The following is a 6,870-nucleotide window of genomic DNA, read 5'->3' as shown; positions in this document are numbered from 1 at the left end:
CGTGGTTTTTTTTCTTAGTTCAAGAGCAGCCAGAGGAATCAAGGCTCAGAGTCTTAACAGTATGCAGTGCCCCAGGAAATGTAACTGTGTTTGGTTTCATTTCCCCGCTGCAGTCTGGAGGGAGGAGGAAATGCATGAGCACTAAAGCATTACTGTGCCAAAAGCTTTTGCACAAGGAGATGGTTAATACACTGCATAAGCCAGACACCAGCGATGGAAAATCCCTACTCTATTGTCTAATCCAGTGATTCTTAACCTTTTCTATACCGGGTTCCAACAGCAAATAGGGTGGGGACCCTCTCCCTGCCTTCTAGGCACAGAGAGAGGGATGAGGATCACCAGTGCAGCTGGCCAGTACTGAGAAGCTCCATCCTCTGAAAAAGTTCCAGTTGGTGATAAATCTTTCTGTCCCAAATCTCCCAGCACCCTAGGCCACCTACCTCCTGGCCTGGCAGGCTGCTGGACTGCCCTGGCTCCATGATGCCTCCAGCTGCCCGACTCCCCATCGGCCCAGCTGGCTGTGCAGCCCAAGGCACCAAGGGGCGGGGCAGCCCCACAGAGCGGGAGGCAGGCAGCACTGGGAATTGGGGAGCTCAAGGAGTGGGGCAGCCTGCCAGGCAGGCGGATGGGAAGGCAGGCAGCAAGGAGTTGCAAGGAGCAGGGCAGGTGGGAATTGTTGGGCAGACCAGGAAGCTGGCTGTCTGGGGAGTCAGCGGTGAGGAGAGTCAGGCAGCCTGGCGGTCCCCAGGCAGCACCCGGGGAGCCAGCGAGCATGGGGCTCCAGGGAGCGGAGCAGCCCACCAGGTAGGGAGTCAGGAGAACCACGGAGGCAGACAGCTACATCAGGGATGGGGAAGGAGACAGCCTGGGGAGATGGATGCTCAGGGATTTGGGGAACCCGAGTTCCCATACTTCCCTCCAGGCGGGCTGCTGGGGAGATGGGTGGTGAGCTGGCAGGAAGTCAGGCCGGTTTCTCTCAGAAGTTTCGGCCAAATCGACGTGTTCCCACAGAACATTGTCAAACCCCAGCTTGGACGAGAACCCCTAATTTAAACCCATTTCCTTCCCAAGAGACTGCATCCTTCTCTTGGCTTTCTCCAGTCTGGTTTAAAATGCCCCAGAATATGAGGTTTCCACAGTTCTCTCATCATGTATTATTATTTAGTGCTGAATTCCCGGGGGCGGTGGGACTGGCCTCTGTATTTCTGTTGCCTGAGGCTTGTCCATTAAAATGGGTTCCTGTGACCTTTCCTTTATTTACTTTGCAAAGTCAAGCACGCGAAAGTTAGGTGTGATGAACCTGCTCCGCCAGGGGACTACAACTCCCATCAGTCCCTTCCCCACAGCGCTTCCCTGTCTCCAGGCCAGCTAGGAGGAAGGACCCTGAGCTGAAAATGATGGGGCTCTTTTGGGAGGCAGCAGCCGCATGGCTAACCAGGAGCTGCAGAGAAGCGGGATGCCAAGAACTGTCTGCAGACCTAGGTGTGGAACAGGCTGCGCGCTGGGCATTGCAGACGGGTGCTGGTCTGTGTGGGGCTTACGGGGGACCAGCAGCAGCTGGGCACGGAGCCAGTGCAGAGGGGCCCCAATGAGAGACACTAACGGAGCCTGGCCTGGAAACTTCAGAGCTCCTATTTGCTTGAATAGGGACTGGCCTGGAGACGGCACCCCATGCACTCGGTCTGAAGAGACCTGACTTGAGTGGACTGTCCCAGGGACTCAAACAAGAGCTGCTCTTGCTCACTGGGAACTGTAACTGCACAAAGGGTATTTGCAACCTTCCCTTTCCTGCCAGGCCTAGTAAAATACCCTTTCCCGTAGCCATGCCTCAGAGCGGTTACTGGGACCCGCCAGGGCTGGCATCTACACTGCTTGCCTCCAAGTCGCAGCACACCTGGCATGCTACTGGCACCCCAGGGTTTTTCCCCACAGGACAAGTGCCTCATTCAGTGCATCCAGGGATGGTCACACAGGGGGCAGAATTAAGTTGCTTGGGCAAGTAAAAACCTACCTGGCATTTGCTAGTTTTCGAGTGCTTGACTTTGCAACTTTAATGTAGTTTCTTGGGTGAGCTATTTAAGATTTAAATTACGGTAGCACCAGGGACCCCGATCAGGGCACAGGGATGATGCTGAGGGAGCTGCTAAGGGGGGCAAGAGCAGCGACAGCAAGAAAAGAGCCCTCGGGTAGGGTCTGCCTCATCCCACTTAATTGAGTTGGGGTGGTGGGCAGCAGCATTGACTGCATAGGGGCCAGGGGAGGCATTAGTAGAATTTGGGGCAGATGAAGCGGGGACTCTCCTCTTTCTCTACATCTCCCTCCACCTGATACCCCTGGCAGGGACCCTCTCCCAAAATCCCCAAGCCCCTCAGCTAGGACCTTCCTTTTTTCTGTAACCGACCGACTCAGGGCCTGCAGCAGGGCCAGTCTCTGGGCAACTTAATGAGCACATGAGCTGGCCTGCAGTAGGCTGCCTGATTGGCTATCTCCGCCCCACTGGTGGGAAGAGTCAGCAGACTGGCTATTAAGCCAAGCAGCTTCTCCTTCCTTCCTTGACTCACTCCAAGTAACCAGTCTTTGACCCTTGGCTCCAACTTCTGGCTACTGACTCCTGCTTTCACCACTGGGCATGACTCCTGCTGATCTATTTGTTTGACAGAGTGAGTAAACATCCCTAACAATAGGCTTCATAGTTAATAACCATCCTAATCAATTACAGCACAATGTGGAACAAAAACCAGATGTCCCGCAATTCGGCCGCTGGTCACAAGTGATGTTGGCTTGAGGTCACGCATGGGCAGGCTTGGGGGTCGAGAGCTGTTCTCTCTTCCGGAACTGCCAGCCACCGCTCAGCCAAGCCATTGCAAACTGGTTGGGAATTGTAGGTGCTGTGGCAGCAATGGGCCTGGAAGGTGGAGAGGCTGCAGCCTTACAAATCAGTTCAGGGAAGAGTCTGCCATGCATAAGGACCTGTGACAAGAGAAGGGATTCTAGGGTGATCAGATAGCAAGTGTGAAAAATCGGGATGGAGGTGGGGGTTAATAGGCACCTTTAAAAGAAAAAACTCCAACTCTAAAACTCTAAAAAACTTTTATAGGGACTGTCCCTATAAAATTGGGACATCGGATCACCAAAAGGAATTCTCATATGCTGCAGTTAATGCTCCAAACAACAAGACCACTATAAACATTTCATACATACATGGGAAGGACCTTCTTTAGTTCCTGGCCAGCACCTAGACCTTCATCACATTCTTTGCAATATCTCTTATTTATCCATGGTTTAAATCCAGCCATTGCAACTTTCACTTTCTCAATATCTAACCCAGGGGTTGTCCACCTTTTTCTTTCTAAGGCCACCTCAACAGGCTACAAAAACTCCACAGCTCACCTGTGCCCGAACACCTGTTTTTCTGCATATAAAAGCCAGGACCAGTGTTACGGGGTAGCAAACAGGGCTATCCCTTTGGATTGTGCATTATTTGTAGATGCTACCTCCTCAGCCCTTCCTCTTCAGGTAGGCAAATCAAGTCTTTGGTGTGAGCCAGTGGCTAGAATGCTGGTCTGGAACTTGTGAGACCATCGTTGATTGTCTTCTCCACCACAGATTTCCTGGGTGACTCTTGGCAAGTTACTTACAGACAGTTTTTTAAGGTGCCTCCACAAGGCTCCTTTGGAATGTCCACATCAAGCGACCACCGCTGACTGCGATTGTAACAACCGTCATTCACATCTATTCAACCTTTTATTAAAGACAGAAAAGACAGGGGAAAAACAGTTAAAGCATTTGAGATCTAAAGTGTTACCTGTAAAGGCTTTTACTGTACTGGAGATAAGGTGTAAATATTTAAGAGTGAAGAGAATTAACCACTGGACAACGTACCAAGGGCCATATTGGATTCTCCATCACTGGCCATTTTTAAATCAAGGTTGGATGTTTTTCTAAAGGATAATCCTTAGGAATTTTTTCAAGGAACTTCTCTGGCCTGTGTTAGATGAGATGACCACAATGGTCCCTTTCCAGCCTTGGACGCTATGAAACTTAGCGTTGCCAACTCTCATGAGTCTCATGATGATTATTGTTTTCCTTAAAGTCCCAGCTCCTGGACTCAGGTGGAGATGGGATGATTTACATCCTTAAAGAAAAAGCAAGTTTCTAGCCCTCGTGGCTGTAGAGAAAGTTTCAAAACGTGACCCCAGGGCACCCGAAAGGCTCCAAAGGTGGAAGGCAAATAAAGAGAACCCCAAATCTGGTAGCTTTACATCATGTCATGATTTTAAAGCCAGTCTCATGATTTTTGGTGAGCCTGACTTATGATTTTTGAGCATTTGGGGTTGGCAACACTGGGAACAACCCACACCCCTTATTCCCTTTTCCTTGAGCTGTATGGAGCCTTTTATACAGAGAGAGGCCTCTGCTTCGCTGTCTTTTAGAGGGGGTGGTCGCTGTTCTTCCTGGGGAAAAGAGTGACGGTTAGTGTAGATGGTTTGGAGCTACTGATGCTATCAGAGTCTGATTTAGATTTGGGGGGCGGGGTTGCATTGCTCTCAGCTTGTCTTAATGGTCACAGGCTCGCAGTGGTGTTGCAAAAGGTGGCATAGATTTGGCCAGCTCAGCCAGCAGGCGAAAAGCACGGAATAAAAAAGAGAAGAGAGAAGGAGGGTCAGGAAACTAACCTTGGAGGGGGAAGGTGACAGCAGGAGCTTGAGTCTCACGTCCCTGGTGTTGTTCGGGAATTAGCTGAAGCTGGTGGAGATGGTGATGGCTCTCTGGCTCAGTCTGATCAGGAGGCCGTTCAGGATCAGGATGACGAAGGTCCAACGGTGTCTTGGTGGGTCCTGGAGCACCACGAGACGGTGGGGGTGGCTGCCTTGCAGGTGACGTTTACTTTTTCCAGTCCACCCCACTCCTCTTATGTAGTGACTCTGCCCCGCAACCTATAACTCAAAACAATCCAATTTGTACCAGTCTTTCCTAAATAATTTTACATAACCGGTTGAGCTGGACTTGTGTTACTTTGAACAACTTAGAGAACAGGCCTCTGCTCAACCAGTATCATCACCTGTATGGGGAAACTGAGGCACAGAGAGGTGAAATGACTTGCCCAAGGTCACACAAGGAGCCTGGGGCAGAGCCAGGAGCTGAACCCAAATCTTCTGAGTCCCATGCCAGTGATTTAACCACAAAATTATCCTTACTCCTCCCATCGGAGCCTCTGCCCTGGAAGACCCTCTGCCTTATACCATTGTTTCTGAGCAGTCAGAAAAGCCAGGGATGAGTCCGAATTTCAAGGCAACTATCTTCGTTAAGGTTGAAAGTGCATCTCCGTACCTTAAGGGTTAAAAACTATTGCTACAATTTTGTAGTTATAATAAAACCCCCAAATATTAGAATCTCCGTAAATTCATTTATATTAAATTTAAGAGAAACCTAAGCAAGCCATTCAGCCAGTTTGAAGCTGGGCAGTCTTGTTTCTGTAAGGTTTGTCCCTCTCGAATACTGATATAAACCCAAATGTGCTTTTGTCCTATCATCGTGGACGCACAGAAGAGGCTCTTCACAGAGTGTGCTGTTCTGTCCCCACCAGAATGACCTCAGAGACACATTTGCAAGGTCACACCGTTATCACTCTGCAAAATGGCATCTTCCACGTGACATGACCATGGATGCACCGTGCGTGCGAAGTCACGCCAATGGAGGCAGGGTGGCACGTCCTGCAGAATGGCGCCCTCCATGCAGCTTGACCTTGCATGCCCAGCAGGGGCAAGAGGCACAACCCCAGGGCAGAGACTGGCACAAAGGGAACCTCTGGGCAGAGGAGAACATGGCACTCAGGTGGGGGACATGGACTAAAATGACCTAGTCACCCGCCGGGATGTTGGGGTGAAAGTTTTGTTGATGTTCTGCCTGGGCTTTGCTGTTAATAAGACACCCTCCACTAAGGGGTGCTGTTTAGCATTTAACGGCCTGTTTGGACTTGCCACTGCCCTGGGTTAGGGGGAAACAAAGTAATGACTCACCTACAACACCACACCTGCCCGCATGGGGGCACTCTGGAATGACGACAAGGGCTTAAAGAAGTTTGCTCATAATGGCTGTTTTTAAATAGAGCCGCAGGGTTTTCTGTCACCACTCACTGACGATGGAAGGCAGGAATCGGAGAGACGCTAATAACTAACCTACAGACTGACCCTGCAGCGGTTTTGCTCCCCTAGCGTTTGCTCCAGTCCCATATGACACGTCTATGGGTGACTAGACTCACGCTTCATCCTGTCCAGCCTCAGTCATACGGACTGAATACGAAAGGGCTTTTAGGACGTGAAATGATACAAGTGTTAGGTGAGAAAAGCTAAACAGGAGGCAGTTATGCCAACCGAACCAAAGTCAGGCTAAGAGAGGCTGCTGGGAAAGTCTCTGAAAGTAGAATGAAGGAACGTTTGTTTAAGTTACAGAGAGTGAGAAAAAAGGGGAGGCCTGCATTCCTGCATTTTTGGACCAGATGTGCTGGGAACAGTCCTTGAGATACAGAGGCGGTTGTTTTCCACTCCCTGCTCTTGTGTTATGTCTGTTTTAACTCCTCGTCTCCTGGTTGACACCCATACCGATAAGAAAGTTAGTGAAGCACTACAATTTGCTAAAAGTTATCTACAATAAGGGGAGGTAGATGTGCATGCATATAGAGAAAGAGGATTTTAACTAATATGGGGGGGCTGCTTTATGAATAAATCTGACGCGACGCGACTGTCTATAAAAACCTATGAGTTTTACTTAGAAGCTGGCTGGTTCTCTTTGGAGACGGGCTGCTCTCTATTGTTGTGTGCACTCTTCAATAAAGAGCTTTGTGTTCGGACCATGCTGGTGTTGCCTGTT

Source organism: Lepidochelys olivacea (genome assembly GCF_965140295.1).
Source record: "Lepidochelys olivacea isolate rLepOli2 genome assembly, chromosome: 2".
Lineage (NCBI taxonomy): Eukaryota > Metazoa > Chordata > Testudines > Cheloniidae > Lepidochelys > Lepidochelys olivacea.
The sequence above is the reverse complement of the archived record's forward strand: the minus strand, read 5'-3'. Positions refer to the sequence as shown.